We start from the raw sequence: 16,618 nt of genomic DNA on the forward strand, positions 1-16,618 counted from the left end.
TATGTGATTAGGTTTACCAGTTTTTATCTTGGGCACTCAGACCACTGGTTTGGTTTATTGTTTTTTTGTGTGGTCATGGAATCCTCAGCATTGGACGCTTCTGTTATTGAAATAACTGCAACTGCAGTTAAAGGAGGTGAACTGGGTGAGCTTCAGAAGCTCGTATGTCAGATATCCCAACTTGTGGGCTTGCTTACACCCTTAACACAAACTTTGATATCTTCGATTCCCTGTAACCAGGAGAGACTCGCCGGTTCAGCTTCGAATGAAGGAACCGTTTCCCAGTTGGATTCTCAGCATGGCCAGGGTGTCCAGCCTCATTATAAAAGCTTGGATGGTTTTCCTAATATTTCTTTACCAGCAAGTTCATCTGGAACTTCAGTTTTGAAACCTGTGAATGGAAGCAATGGAAGTATTGCAACTTCAACGGGTTTTGTACATCAAAATAATACATGTACTGTTCAGTTTAAAAATATTCTTGATTTTAAACTTGATTTTAAACAGATGCCTATACCGCAACACAATAATTATAGTGGAAGCTACACCACTTTAATTTCGGATTTGGATAATATGCTTTTTAAGTTTAAAGCATTGGAAATGGACAACATGTATCTTAAACATTGTTTGCAACTGAACATTATTCCTAAAGGTCTTCGGGTGTGTAAATACCCCAACAATGTTGTGGAAAACTCAGACTTTCATAAGGACCTTATTTGTGCATTTGATAAATGTGGGTTTGAAATTATGAAGGCTATAATTAGAAACAATGAGTTGGAAATGGATAAAATGTTTTCTCAGATTGAAATTATTAATAATAAGATTGTCACTGATTTAATGTTTGGCATTGAGTGTGAAAGAGTTAAATATCATGAAATGTTGAAAGCTGTAGAAGTAAAATGTACTAGGATTTATGAAAGAAAATTCAGAAAGGTGGAAAGGGACGTAAAGGAGTACAAAAACAATACACTATACCCTAAACCAAAGAACACATGGGGTAATTTTCACAACAAACCACATGAGTATAGAAGTGAAAGTGACATGGGGTATGACAATTTACCAGCTGAAACTCAGTTTAATAGTTATGACATACATGACCCTTTAGAGTTTCCCTCCCAAGGAGATCAGAGAGACTCAAGAACAAGGACCCAGTAGAATACAGGTATGGTTATCAGAAAGAGATGGGTCGAAAGGTACCATGGAGGTAATTCCTTCAGATGAAATAGTGATTAATAAATGTATGTTTAGTTACAATGGTTTTCACATTTTTTAATTATACCCTTACTCCCATTACTAAGGGTCATTTCAACTTATTTACTAAAGGTTTTACTTTTATTCCTAATGTTAAGGCCAATATAACAAAGTTATTAGTGGATTTTAAACCTTTTATTAGGCAGAAAAATTTAGAGGTATTTTTTAATGGTAATATAAGAAAAAAATACCACTGTTTTAACAAAGAAGAGTACATTCAATCCACCCCTTCACCCCCAGCTTAGGAATTTTGAGGTTTTGGTTGAAAAGGAGCTAAGAGATAAACTTAAGTACAACAAGGTTAGTCTAAACCTTTCTACGGAAGAAATGCATACACTCAGTTTATGTAGAGAGAATAAAAATCTTGGAATCATGAAGCCTGATAAGGGAGGTGGAGTGTTTTTTATGGATCATATTAATTATGAGGCAAAAATGTTTGATTTGTTAAATGACCAATATACCTATGAGAGAGTGTCTATGAATGAAATTCATATTGCTTATAAAAAACTTTCCCTCTGTTTGAATAATTTAGTTTTAGAGGGGCTTATTGATCTGGAAACAAATAATTATTTACATGTTGAACAACCCAAAGTGCCTTGTATTTTTGGTATACCAAAGGTCCACAAAAATCCTGATGAAACCTCCTCTCAGACCAATTGTATCTGCGGAGGGTTTTCCACTGGCAAAATATGTAGATGTACATCTCAAGAACGTGGTGATGGAACGTCCTAATATGTTAAAGGATTCTTGGGATTTTTTTAAGGCATATTAATAATTCTAAACAGGTTGACACCTCTAGTTTTATCACTTTGGATGTTGTGGACCTTTTTACGTGTATTCCTCACGAGATAGATTTAGTTTGGTTTGAAGAATTTTTGGGAAGCAAGAATAATATTTCTTTCGAGGTATTTCGTACATGCCTTGTTTTAATGGAATTGATTTTAAACAATAATTTTATATTCTTCCAAGGGGAATATTTTAGACAATCTAAAGGCATAGCTATGGGTGCCCATTGTGCACCTACATATGCCAACATCATTTTATTGTATTGGAAAGAAAAACTTGTTCACAATTCTAATTTTAAACAATACTGGAATTACTATGGGCACTTCCTGGATGATGTTTGTCTTTTTTGGAACAATACCCTGGAAAAATTCATGGAATTTTTTGATTATATTTCAAATACAACTATTTTTTTAAAATTCACCTATAAAGTAGATGAAGTTGAATTGTGTTTTTTAGATGTAAATATACAGATAATGGGGAAAGGTTTTAAATCAAAAATTTTTAGAAAAGATACGTTTTCTAATGCTTACTAGCATTATACAAGCTCTCACCCACATTTTCAAGAAAGAGCAATAGTTAAAGGTCAGTTGGTGAGAGCCAGTAGGATGACATCAGACAATCTGGATATTAATACTGAATGTGAATTTATTAAGAGTATGTTTGGAGCAAGGGGGTACCAAATAGATCTCCTAACGTCAGTTATTGTAGAGGTTAAGGAAGGAAGAATAGGAAGATTTGCTCCAATTTTGGGTTTACCCCTACCTGCATTGGAAGTACAAAATATTGAGGCAAACACTGCTATTGCCACAACTTTAGAAACAGGTTTTCATTCTGCCATGTTTACCACTTTTGACGGGGAGAGTAATCTGGTGAGAAGTATTCTTAGCAAAGAATGGAAAAAAATTGCTAGTTTGTCTGATTTAAATCATATATTTGAAAATCCATTTAAATGTGTATATAGGACGGGATGTAACATCAAGAATATATTGGAAGGGACAAACATCCTTAACCCCACTAATAACAATAACAAAAAAGGGACACGAAAATGCGTGCGTTGCCCATATTGCATTAACATCAAGGAAGGTGATTCTATTCTTTTGAAAAAGAGGAACAAGTATATTACTACTCAAGGTTTTGCCAACTGTAATACCACAGGAGTGATTTATATTGCTACATGTGAAATATGTGACTCTTTTTACGTTGGCAAGACCGAGAGGAAATTGAGGCAGAGAATTTACGAGCACTTATATGAGATAAGGAACAGAAAAGATAATAATGCTCTGTTTAAACATCAAAACAATTGTGGCAAAGCTAAAGTTCAGTTTTTTGTCATAAAAGTAGTCCCACAAGACCCCAGGGGAGGGCCTTGGAAGACTCGGTTGGAATATAGGGAGCTATATTGGCAAATTATTCTTGATGCAAGTTCTGCCCCTGGTTTAAATGAAATGTTATCCTTGAAACCTGTGCTGAAATTGAGATCAGCTAAATTATAGTATGTTATTATTATAATATTTATATTTTTAAATAATTTTATATATTATATATGCAAGCATTTTATGGTTTATTTTAATAATACATGTAATTTATCTTTTAACAAGATGAATATGCATTCCATTTAATTTCCACAAGATGGTGATATTTCATTGTATTTTGGATTCAATTTAGCTTCTGCTTTTGAAAAAAACATTTTTAGAAGCATTTCAGGTTTGTGCTGGTAATACTTATATTTAACAAAGCAATTTTAACGAAGGTTTATGTTTGAAGCATTTTATATAACAAAATATATATACATATCTATTTATTATATATACTTTTGGTTTTAACTTTTAGATTCATTCACCTTTAAGGTTCATGTGTTTTAATGCATTTTCACAGTAAGACGTCCTGTTTGATTCTCAGCTAGAGCGTCTTCTGTGTGGATACATGCGTGAATGGGCGTACCTTCGTTGAAAGTTGTGCATCAGAGCCGGCAACTCGGTACATAAAAATCTACTGCCAATCATTAGCGGACCGGAGTTCTGCTGTGGCGACCCCTAACCGGGAAAAGCCAAAAGACACAACAACACAACGCATGTGTAATTGAATTGTTCACTCATTGGTTCAATTGAATTAGATTAGTTTATTTATTTATCAAAGGATGAGAGGTTAGGTATCTGATGAAGTTATTGTGGCGAAAACATATGTGGATTAACTTTGCAGCGTTATTGTGCTGTTGCTTATGCTTTGCAATTTCATTTGCTGTGCTGTGCTGCTGTGATTTAGCTTGCTGTGGATTGTTTTTGTGCTTGTTCACTAAAGCAGTTGTCAATTTTCCTGAGCTCTGAGTGTGTCTTACTTCAGGTTTATCATATGTGATTATACAGAGTTTTCTGATCACAATATACAGTGTAAATTCACCATGTAGTCAGACAACAGTTAAGTACAACAATAGCATACAGACTACTGATACATAATCACACCAAAAGCCTCTCTTGGAAGTTAGCGGACATGTATAGGTTTCAGGCTTTGTATTGCTTACCAGTAGGTTACCTACAGGAAAGATGGGACACAAGTACAGATTGGATACATGCCTGCAGCAATGCCATACCAACCTACATGTATCAGCCTAAGGCTTTGGAATGCTGGGCAAGGCTATTGGCACCTCATGGTGCCATTTTTAGGCAGGTCTTGGAGGTGAATCTCACCTCCATGAACTGCACAATAGCGGAACCAATGAGGGTTAGGCTACTTAACACCAAGGGTAGTACTCACAACATGCACGCACTCACAGCACCCTTCAGTATGAACAACGTCTACATCTGTTCTGTGACTGGGACCTGTATAAGGCTCCTGTGAGCACACCGGCACTGCCAGACTACAACCCATAACACACATTTCAGCCACTGTACATGGACTGGCACAGACATGGAGGGGGTGTAGCCATATTCACCAGGGATACCTAAACCTTCAAGTTAGTGGGGCAGCATAATACCCCTGTGATCATCCATGTGCAGCTAACATCAGCCACAACTACAATGCAAACTGTGAGCTGCTACAGATAACCCCCCATGACCCAGGAGCACCACTACAACTATCTGGAGACAGTGGTAAACATGACAGTCCTACCAGACACCCTGTTATTGGTCAGTGTTGGCTACCCTACACTTAATTGGATAACCTAGTCAAGAATTCACTTCCAGGCCCAACACTTCCTGGGATTTATCACCTCATATGGCCTGTATCAGTTGGTAGATGGACTAATGAGAGGTGAAAACATACTACAAGTGGTAATCACTGACATGTGCAACAGGTGCAATACAGCATAGGTAAACCGGTCACTGTTTAGATCTGACCATGAATTATTCGCTGATGATTTCTACTCCCAACCATCTCCCCCACCCAAGAAACACACAGTGAGTACCTTTCCTACAGCTAAAGTCACAGTACTAATGACAGAGGTGGGAGGGTTCACAGGCCCCATGCTCAGGGATGACACTGCTCAAGATACAGACAGAATTACAAATGCACTCTATAAGCACCTACAAAAATGTATGGGTCATGCCATCAATGGTAAACCAGGACTCACTACTCCTACACAAGGACATCAGTCTGCTGAACCCCTGCATTATACAAGCTATACAACAGAAGTAGGACAGTAGTCCAGAACAACAGCAAATCCCAAGATATGCAAACGTCCATGACCAGTATGAGCAAGATACTTATGTTACTCGTGTAATCATCCAAGGCTGACATCCACAGATAAATAAGCATGGATTCGGAATATGACCACAGAGGCTTCTTTGGCTATGTAAAGGATGTAAGCAGTAACACACAGATTTGCACTGTGCTGGTGCAATATTGCACTGAATATACTGACCCTACTGATATCACCAACACACTTGATGATACATAAGGAGCAAGCTTCACCCCCTACTGCGCACACAACAATACCCAAAACATACAGTATCCCAGACATCTGAGACATACAGGTGGTAATGGCCCTTTCATATGGCATGACAGAGTGTCAGTGGAGGCAGATGGTGTCCCAGACTGCATCCTGCAGACACTACAAGACAAAGTGATCCCCCACCTAATATAGCAATTCAGCATCAGCCTCTACAGAGGCTACCTGGCCATTCACTGGCTTACACTCCACCAAGGTGGTGACACAACTGACCATGGTAACTACCACCCCATAGGCCTGAGTAGCCTGATCTGCACAGCTATGGAGCGCATCTTCATGGCACTCATTAACATAGACAATGGTAACCTCCAGCTACTTGACCCAACCCAGGTCATCTAGATTGAGTGCAGATCATGCCTACTGAACCAGTTTGACATCTTACAGCCACCTAGACTTTAGGTGTGGGGTGTGGTAGTTCACACATACTACCTGGACCTCGCAAAGGGTTTTGACACCATTCCCCACTCAGGTATTATTTCTACACTCACCTGCCAGTACATACACCCATACATCACAGGTTGGTTTGCCAACAGGCTTACACACACAACCCACATGGTAAGCCTAGCAGCCTCCAGGTCCAACTCTTGACCAGTCACAACTGGTGTCCCACAGGACTCAGTTCTGGGACCCCTACTGTTTGCCATATACTTCTCAGAGGTACGGCCTAACACAGGTGGACTACAGCAGGCCATGTTTGGTGATTACAGAAGACTGGGAGCCATAACTGACAGTCTAGCTGTCACAGACATCCTTCAAAGGGCCTCACATAGACCAACACAGGGTGTCAGAGTGATGGCCTCCAGCTAAAGGCCACAAACTGCATGGTCATTCCATTTTGGGAAACTACACGCACACATATTAACACATGAGTGGCAGACACTATAATTCAGACAACGTAATGGGTATGTGGGGACTACATTACATCGTGATCTCTCCTTTGACAGTCATATGTGGGAAGTAGTTAGGACATCCATCTATGTAGTCTATATGATTACTTAAGGGTTCACATCTAAATAGACTTAGGTTATTGTGCCCCTTTACTCATCAGTCATAAATCCCATCATCGAGTATTATAACCCATTTTGGATGTACCTCAGAAGACACATCTGACAGCTGGTAGGGCCACGAACGTACCTCGCATAGAGGGATAATGCCCTCAGACATGTGTCCTATGCTGCCAGACTGCATAAACTCTTGCATTACTAAGTGGCATCTCATCTACTCAGCGATGATATTTGCTGGCCAACAAAGCCGTGTCCAAGTCAGGCTTAATGGATATGCTCCACCTATGGGCATCCATGTCACAGTGAGCCACACACTGTAATGAGCTACACCTTGCCACAACCATAACTGGAAGATGCTGGAGTGACAGATTCCTGTCATGGGTACTCTCCATGATTTGGAACTACATCCCTGATTACATTATACGGAACCCCTCACTAACACTCCAGGGAATCCTTGCAGAGTGGGTGGGGAACAGTGGATACACCCCAGGGATCCTACAATTGGCTCTGCTCCACAGCGGGACAGTTAGTTAATCAATGGGGTGGCAACAGCAGACACATATTAGCTATGCTTATGAATGGTCTTGGGCAGTTAGGCATGTGCCTACCTATGTATCTATGAAACTATACATACAGTATCGACACATGCTGATAGCTTAATTTACTGTTCAGGTATTGACTTACCTTGTGCCAATGACAGTTGTGTGTACAATAGTTGAGGGCTGCCTATGTAGGATGCACACAGTAGACCACCTATACATGACAATTTACAGGTAGTTGTGTGTGTGTGTGTGTGTGTGTGTGTGTGTGCAATCCATGCTTGCTGTATGTGCAGGTGGAGAAGGGTGTCAGTCCATAGGTGCCTACACTGTCAGTGTGTGTGTGCTATACGTTCCCTCTTTGCCAAGGCATGGGCATACTGGGCACACCTCCATCTGCGTACTGGGGCTGGCACAGGGTGTTCATGGTCTGAGTCCCTCTGTGCCTGTGGGGCCCTTGGCAATGGTGGTGGGCTGTGAGGGCCTTCACCATTCTGTCCCTGCTGCAGCTGTTTCCACGGGATCATATTGTGTAGCATGGCATATACTATGAAGATATGGGCACATGTGCCTGGAGAGTACTGCAGGGCTCCACCAGATATGTCCAAGCAACGGAACCATGATTTCCGCATCCCAAACACATGCTCCATGATGATTCTGGTTTCTGCTTGCGCCTCATTATGGCATTCTACCATGGGTGTGTGTGCTTTTCTGATGGGAGTCATCATCCACGGTTCAAGTGTATAGCCAGCATCCCCCACCAGGTGGCCATATGGGATGTCTCCCCTGACAAATACCTGATACAGCTGTGAGGCATGTCAGATGTGGGAGTTGTGATAGCTTCCAGGGCTGCCAGCACACACATCCATGATAATGCCCTGGGCATTGCACATGACCTGGCAGTTGATGGAGGGGTATCCCTTACAGTTTATGTAGCGCCTACCCTGCTCACCATGTGGTGTCTTGATGTATATGTGCGTGCAGTCTATTGCACCCAGTACCTCCAGGTAGTCTGCCACATGGTGGAAGAGATGCATATTGCTGGCCAACTCTTTCTGCTTTCGGGAAAAGTATATGTGCTCATTGACATTTGGTAAAATGGCATCCAGGAACTGGTGGAGTACACTGGATGTTGATATCTGTGAGATCCCCATGATATCCCCAGTTGGCCTTTGAAAGGTACATGTGGCTAGTATTCTCAAGCTTACACATACCTTTGTGTCCACTGGGATAGGTTCCCCTCTGTTATTTCTGGCTCTGAAGTGTGGCCGGCACAGCTCAGCAAGTTGCTGTATGGTGTCCCTGTCCACCCTGTAATGCTCTACTATCTCCAGATCATGTAGCCCCTGGCAGGTTACCCTGGGTCTGAACACTCCTCTCCTCTTCGGTGCCTGAGATGGTTGTCAGCATCATCCTCTACACCACCATCAGTCTCCAACACATGCTGGTGAATCAAAGCTATGGCAGCCCCTAACATGTACATATTAAAAGTTCCCTGTCTGTATACACCAATGGTGCAGAGTGTCTAGGAATACACAAGTGTGTGTGTGGGGCTTTCACACTTTGTACTTTTGTGCAATGGATGCTGCTGGTGTAATTGGGTGTGTATGTGCAATTCCAGCTGCAGGGTATCTTAATTATGGGCTTTACAGCAGGTACTGCTATTGTGGGGCCTTTGGTGTTGACTTACGCTTGGCTGCCGTGATTCATCTATTGCCCTTTACTTCACTTTTCAACCCAATTCCCCTCCCATTATCAGGCATGCACCCAGCTGCCTGCTTTTTTGTTTTGTACTTTCCCAAACCAAGATTGTGTTGCGAAATGTGTTATGTAGCTGATCTACTGCAAATTTGCTTTGTTCTGCTGTGACAGTTCTCTTTTATTTGCAGTACGGCACCTTCCCTTTCCTGTTCTGCAGGTAGCTGCTATCAGCCTTGTTAGCTGTTGTCAATGGCCCATTGTGGGTTTCTAGGTGTTAATAACTCATTTGTACTCCAATTACCATGCTGCAGCATTTCCTTATTGTCTTCCCATATCCTTCCTGTTTCAGCTGTGGTGCGCGCCGCGCACAGACGTTTACAGGGTTTCGAGCGTGTTTTCATCCACGTTCACATGCACTTTCGGTTACCTTGTGTGCTCTCAGCTAAGCAAAGCTATGGCTACTTCCACATCCCTATCCTGCGGCTTTGCTTAGCAGCAGGCAACCCAGATTAGCAATGCTCCAATGTGCTTACAGCTAAGGTGGCGCACCCCTCTCTTGATGTCATGTTTATCTCCAGGCTACACCTCGGTGTTGTACCACTACACTGTGAGGTACATCCTTACGCCAGCGGGGACTTTGCGATTCAGTATTACTTGACTCATTTGCATGGCATTGACTTCTAATTCCTAGTTACCACACAGAACACTGTCACAGACCCTTAGCAACCCTTGCGCCATGGTTGTGGTGTAGCATGCATGCCATTGACTATTATGTGGAATTCATGAAATGCGTTACATTGCAGTTTTATGACATATAAATATATTTTCATTGTGATCCCGTTTGTCCACCGATGCACTGCGATTTTACTTTGCGTTAGTGTGGCCATGGCATTAAATGTTATTTTTTATGTGTTGTGCATGTTTTTTTATGCCATTGGCTAAATATTTAGCCATTGGCATATATTAACATTATAATACATAAGTTTGGTCCGCTTTCATGGCTCTGATTTTATGTTTGAAAAAATGTAAACCTTTTTTTGGTTTACATTTCTGCATGCTTACGCTACACCTGTACCACTTCATGAATCGCTATATACCTTCATTTGCATGCTACACTGCCGTGCATGGGGTAATTAGCATACATGCGCCGGGAGCTGCACAACTCCTGGTAGTGTGCGTGGAAACAGCTCGTATCTGAATCGCTTGGCAGCCATATTTGGCATTAGATCACTGACGCTACGCCTGCGCCTGGCGCAAGCTTCATGAATCCCGGGGATGGATTATAATTCCCTTTGGGAAATTGCCTACCCAGATTAATCACTCCATCAATAAACATCCCTAAGAGCCTAGCCAGCATTAGGTCTCAGCAAAGCCTGTAGCTGCTGGGCCCCCAACCACAGCAAGTTATGTTATTTTGATATTTTATTATGTTTGTCAAACCAACAAAAGCCAAAACAGCAATCTTGTGCACTTAGTAAACTGGGTGGATAATAATAACTCCCTAAGGATTGGGCACCACTTCTTCTTCTCATGTCTGGTTGTAGTAACAGCATTTTCTCAAGTAGCAGGTTTTATAATTTCATTAAATGTTTTAACATTGACATAGTGCCCTTAATTTAGTTAAATCCTGCTGATGGACGTTCACTCAACTAAAGCTAACATCATATTTGGCTTTAAGCATCCACAGTACCTGTGACTGTGGGGGGGCTCCCCAGTTATCCTTGACTGTGGGGGAGCCCCACTAAAGCTGCTGCTGCCAGGATAACAAGGGAAAACAATCATTCATTCTCAGATTATGTAATTTACACTGAACAGGGCTGTGCTATGATCCTGTTAGGATAAAGCCAGTAATAAATGAATGAGTAGGTTAAGCATTAAGAACTGATAGCCCAGAGTGACCAAACTCCATGCCTACCTGAGATTTTAAGAAGAGCATATTCTTTCAATACTCAGGCATTGTTTTCTACTTGAGGGAGAGTTTTATAAATACTGGCAGGACACCAGATACTATAATTCATAACTTATCTGCTTAAGAATTCTGGGCAAAGGCAATGATAATGGCATAATAAAGGATCAAGCTCAGAAACACATTTTAAATATTACATTAATTCACTTAAAACATACATAAACTAACATCTTTTGTATTAACGTGCATTTGTTTTGGACAATAGGAAGTATGAAACTCTAATGTCTGACATTATTGACTCTCTATAATCTTGAATGATTGACCAGCAAATCTTTATTTTTTATGAAGACCAGGCAAAAAATATGACATAAAATCAGTATATTTTGTGAAGTTAAGGACCGTGATTAATAGGCATTACCCCTGAAGACTGCTGAACAACAGCCACTGATCTGGTACTGCAGTACTAATGCCACACAATGTATTGCTTTTTACTGAAATCAGTGTAAAACAAGTATTGCTTTAGCTTATGATTGTATGTGTGTGTATGGGGTGGGGGAGATGCAGTGCATGTGCAAAAAAGAGCTATGATTTCTTTCATTTTCTTTCATCAACATTATTGGCAATGTCATTATGCTTGTGTGTGTGTATGTGTGTGGGGGGGTTTACAGTGTATTTAAGAATAACAATTTGGCCATAATTTCTCTCACTTGCCATCACAAACTTAGACCTTGCACATGATAGGTGTCTCTTTGGTAGTTTTGCAGGAAGAAGAGGTGAGTGAAAGCAACGGCTCATTGCCACAGTGGCACAGTGATTAGCATTGCCATTTCACAGTGCTTTGCTCTGGTTGTTATCTTGGCTGTGGCTTTTTCTATGTGGAGCCTACATGTCCTACCTGTCTGTGACTGTGTGTGTCTTGCTATACACTCTGGTTTCGTCCAATACTTAAGTAATGCAATATTTGAACTGGCATTTCTCCAGCTTCCCTGAAGGTGTACATGCAGTGTGTGTGTGTGTGTGTGTGTGTGTGTGTGTGTGTGTGTGTGTGTGTGTGTGTGTGTGTGTGTGCGTGTATGTGTGTGTGTGTGTGTGTGTGTGTGTGTGTGTGTGTGTGTGTGTGTGTGTTTGTGTTACACGCAGTGTGTGTGTACATGCAGTGTGTGTGTGTGTGTGTTTGTGTGTTTGTGTATGTGTGTATAAAATATCATTGATTCACTGATTTTTATCTGTACACACACACAATAATGCTGGGCACATACACATATCTTCTGATTAAAAGTAAAACAAATGCTGTTAACTAGTAATTATCTTTCAAAAATAAGGAATAAAATACATCACAGAATTTTCAGACCTTTAGAGCTTATAACGGTCTGATGGCCCCTATAAATGTATTTTGACATGAACTTAGTGGAGGCCTCTGCCATGAACTGTTGCAACCATTCTAAAATGAGATTAGGTCAATCTTATGTACAGAAGGCTGCTGTAGCTTGTGTGTGTAGCTGAGGATGGTGTGATCATTACTTTAATTTCTCTCACACTCAAACCTCAGAAGAGTGACAGGGCTGGGGACAGTGTAGTTATTGTTTCTTTTACTTTTCTGACAGATCTCAAAGGTGAGAAAAGATGGTTACTATAGCTTGTGTAAGGACATTGTACTGTCTAGGAGCAGCAAGTTGGAATACATTACTGTAATCATAATGTTTTTCACTTCCATCATACTTACAGATCAAGTAAGTAGGATACCTTTAGGGGCAGGTGTGGGGAATGTGGAGGTATACTACATATATGTATAACAGCAGTCACTTTTGGCCCTTTGAACCTCTGCTTTCATTCCAATCTTTACATCAGGGGGATGCACAGACAGTGACTGGTGTATTTTTTAGGGGATGGGGTAGGGACACCAGCCATGTTTCCAGATAGGATTTATGTGCCTCTGAAACATTTATCTTGTTAGTTTATTGTGATCTACTATTTTCCCAGCTTTGGACATTAAGCCTTGGGCACCACTTGTGTCTTCCCCTAAAGAAAAAAATAAGACTGAATTTTTTTTCTTACTGATGATTTTTCATCAGGCCATGACAGGATCAAAAGGTTGTGAAACTTCTATAAGATGCACCTCAGAGCATCTATAACATCTGACAGCATGGCCATCAAGAATCCCTGCTGAGTTAACTTATTTCCTACAGAATTATTACTATGCTATCTTTGCCAATTAAACAAAGGGTGGAAGGAAGAGTAAACATGAACGGCAACCCTTACAATTATTGTAAAAGCCACCATTGAATGAAAAAGGTTGTATATAATGAAAAATATATTAAAATGCACTTCAGACCACAGAGAAGGTCATGGCAAGCAAAATGTGAGAAAGGGTATAAAAAGTAATTTGCATGATGTGGAAAGCCAAGAATGAATAGAGAACAGGGGATAGCATTAGAGTATGTGTGCAGAGGGGGGTACATATTGAGATGGGTGCCATGGACACCTTTATCTAGGGCACCATTTCACCTTAGGCCAGCCTTATACATAGGTTCTTGTTGTAATGTGTCATCACTGCAACAAAATGCCAGCCACTTTTAGTGTCCCTCTGTGAAATGGGCCAAAGTTGTGTGATATACAGGCCTGTCAAATTGCAAGAATATTATTGCTACAGTTCTTGTAAGTGCATATTTCTCCTAAAACTCTGCTATGTAAACTAAAAGGCTGCTTAGAAGGGGTGGAAGTGAAGAATGATACATAGGCTGAATGTGACTGAGGGCCCCCCCAAAATGCTAACACTGGCCCTGCCAAAGAATTGATCCAGTAAACAGGGATCTGGGAACATATGTATATAGTTATCTGGCCTTCAACTAACATATAGCAAAGATAGTAAGAACATTTTCTTTGTCACCCAACCTCTAGGTAAGGGTATGACATCCAGGTCCAAGGAAGTTATAGTACCACTCTACTCAGCTGATATTAGACCCATCATTGAGTACAATTCCACGTTTGGCATGTACCTAACCAGACACTTGCAATAGCTGGAATGCCCACAGATGTTCCTTACCAGGAGAACCCATGGTATGAATACCTTGTCCTACCCAGATCACCTAAAGGCTCTGCCTGTGTACTCAGTATCTTGCAGGCTCTATAGAAGTGATCTATGCTTGGCTTATAAGGCATCCTCAGATCCAGCCCTGATGGATCTTTTGCCCCTCTGCAAAACAAACAGCACTACAAACACTAGATCAAATAATTTGAACTTCACTTGTGATATAAATAGAGCATGCTGGTGGGACAGATATGTGACTAAAAGGATCCTCATGTTATGGAACAAGCTCCCTATTCATGTGAAGCAGAGTTCATCTCTGGCCCTATTCAGATGAAACCTTGACCATTAGATGGGAAATTGTAAATTCACCCCTGGTCTGGTTCCCATGTTTCTGATGAAAAGAGGACATAAGTAAGTATAATGCTTCTCCAATTAGCATCCCCCCTACAAGTCCCTTAGCTACCTCTCTACTAACATACTCCCCCTCCTAATAGATACCCAAGGTATTCAAGAACAAAACTGGGTTGGGATGTATGGCGACGATTATAAAGGCCCTAGTAGTCCTTAGCCTAGTAACAACCTATGAACTTAAAAGCAACACTATCGTTCAATATAGTTTCATTTTTAGGACCTGAGAGTGATGAGGTTTGTTTTCTATCATATAGACAAGTCAAAGAGATCAATAGGTGTTAAACTGACAGTATTAAATTCTATTAAAAAACTATTTGTTTTCTGAAGTTGGAAATGTAACACATTGCTAATGAATATTTTTTATTTGAATTTATTACTTTTTGCTAGGTATTCAAATATGTTAAATGTTCAAAAAAACTTTAAAATGTATTATGTATTGTATAGCTCTCAGATATATGGCAAAATGCTTCATATATTCTACTTCACCATAAAACAATACAAGAGCTCTGTTTGTAAGCAGAATAAGCTATGTAGCATGTATACTTATGTATACTATGTTTCATATTTTATTGCCTGAAACTGTATTGAAACTACTCTAAGTATACTACTCAGTAAACTGTTAAGAGTTTGGATGTTTACCTTTCTATTGTCTCTTTATATGTCCAAAGCAAATCACAGAAATCAGTTATTTTTAAAGTTATCATTATTAATGACAGAATATATTTAAGCAAGTTTCTATATCCCCTTGTACTGTTGCTCAGAGAGATAAAGCCCTCCCTCTGACCCATGTGGCCCTATTCAACTTGGCATGAGTGCTTGAGGAACTGGGTTGGGGAGGACGTGAGTCATTGTCTAATGCCATCTCATCCATTCTGGGAAGAGGGTGGCAACTTGGCTCACTGCATTTGCAACACCTGCATGAGTGCAAGTTCATCAATAGCAGCAAGGACCTTACCTGCCAATGCTGCATAGCAGCATGACACTTTGCAAGGAGGTTGCTCATGCATGGTAGTATATATCCACCTCCACATGGTAGCATATATCCACCTCCACATGGTAGCATATATCCACCTCCTGAGAGCAGTAATTGTTGAGCGTGCAAGCTGCTGAAGGGGTAGGGATAGAACAGGTCACATTATCAGCACTGTGGCTCATTCCTTTCCCTTTGTCTTTGTACTGGAAAATGAATGGCCTGCAGGGATCTGTCCCTGATGAAAGCAAAAGTGGATAACCCCCCAAAAGTGGTACATCCAATTTTAAAGGAATCTTTCAGCACACCTGAAGTTAACCATATAGAATTTGTATATGTATCCATATAATGTTCTGCACTTGTCTCACTGAAAAGAAATATCAGTTAACATGTCATTTTATGTATATACAATAAATTAAGTAAAATAATTAAACAACGTATTGTAGGCTGGGGTTTCAAGAATGTGGTTGTCCAAAATAACAAGTCCTAACTATAAAGTAGTTTGTGGATGGAGTTATCTGTTGGGTCAAAGCCCATTTAGAATGAAGATGGTCCCTGAAAGAAACTGTCTCAAGGGTTGATTGGCAGGGTGTCTGAAGCCAAAAGATGGGAACCCAAAATGTAAAGGGTTATCAGATTTGCTCAAAAGCTATGGTATCAATGAAGGAGATAACAAAGGAAGATTGTACTAAGATTCTTGGCAAAATTTAAGAAGCAGTCAATATATTGTTAAACATGATCTAATATGAAAGTGGGAAGGAATGGCTTTCAAAGTGTTATTGAATGTGCAAGGACATTTGTGCTACTGAAACAATAGAACTGTTTAGACTCATTTATGTGAAAGAAATATTACATGTGACTTAAATGAATGAAATTGTACAGTGTAAGTACTCAGAACCGTTGTTTGAATATTGTAAACTACTTTTCCTCTAGTGCATTTCTTGGCTGTTATTTTATTATGTTGGTTGTTGTTGTATCTTTCGGCTTTTCCCGGTTAGGGGTCGCCACAGTGGAACTCCGGTCTGCTAATGACTGACAATAGATTTTTACGTACTGAGTTGCCAGCCCTGACGCACAACCTT

General features: G+C 40.4%; 1 protein-coding gene across 1 annotated transcript in view; it reads right to left on the reverse strand.

Moving 5' to 3' along the window:
- The window catches only part of LOC122811779 (keratin, type II cytoskeletal cochleal-like), a 328,300-nt gene that overhangs the window by 142,131 nt on the left and 169,551 nt on the right, over positions 1–16,618 (reverse strand). The gene's annotated exons all lie outside the window — the stretch shown is intronic.

The sequence above is a fragment of the Protopterus annectens genome, chromosome 9.part0 (assembly GCF_019279795.1).
Source record: "Protopterus annectens isolate FY-2018-M chromosome 9.part0, PAN1.0, whole genome shotgun sequence".
In the NCBI taxonomy this organism is placed as follows: Eukaryota; Metazoa; Chordata; order Ceratodontiformes; family Protopteridae; genus Protopterus; species Protopterus annectens.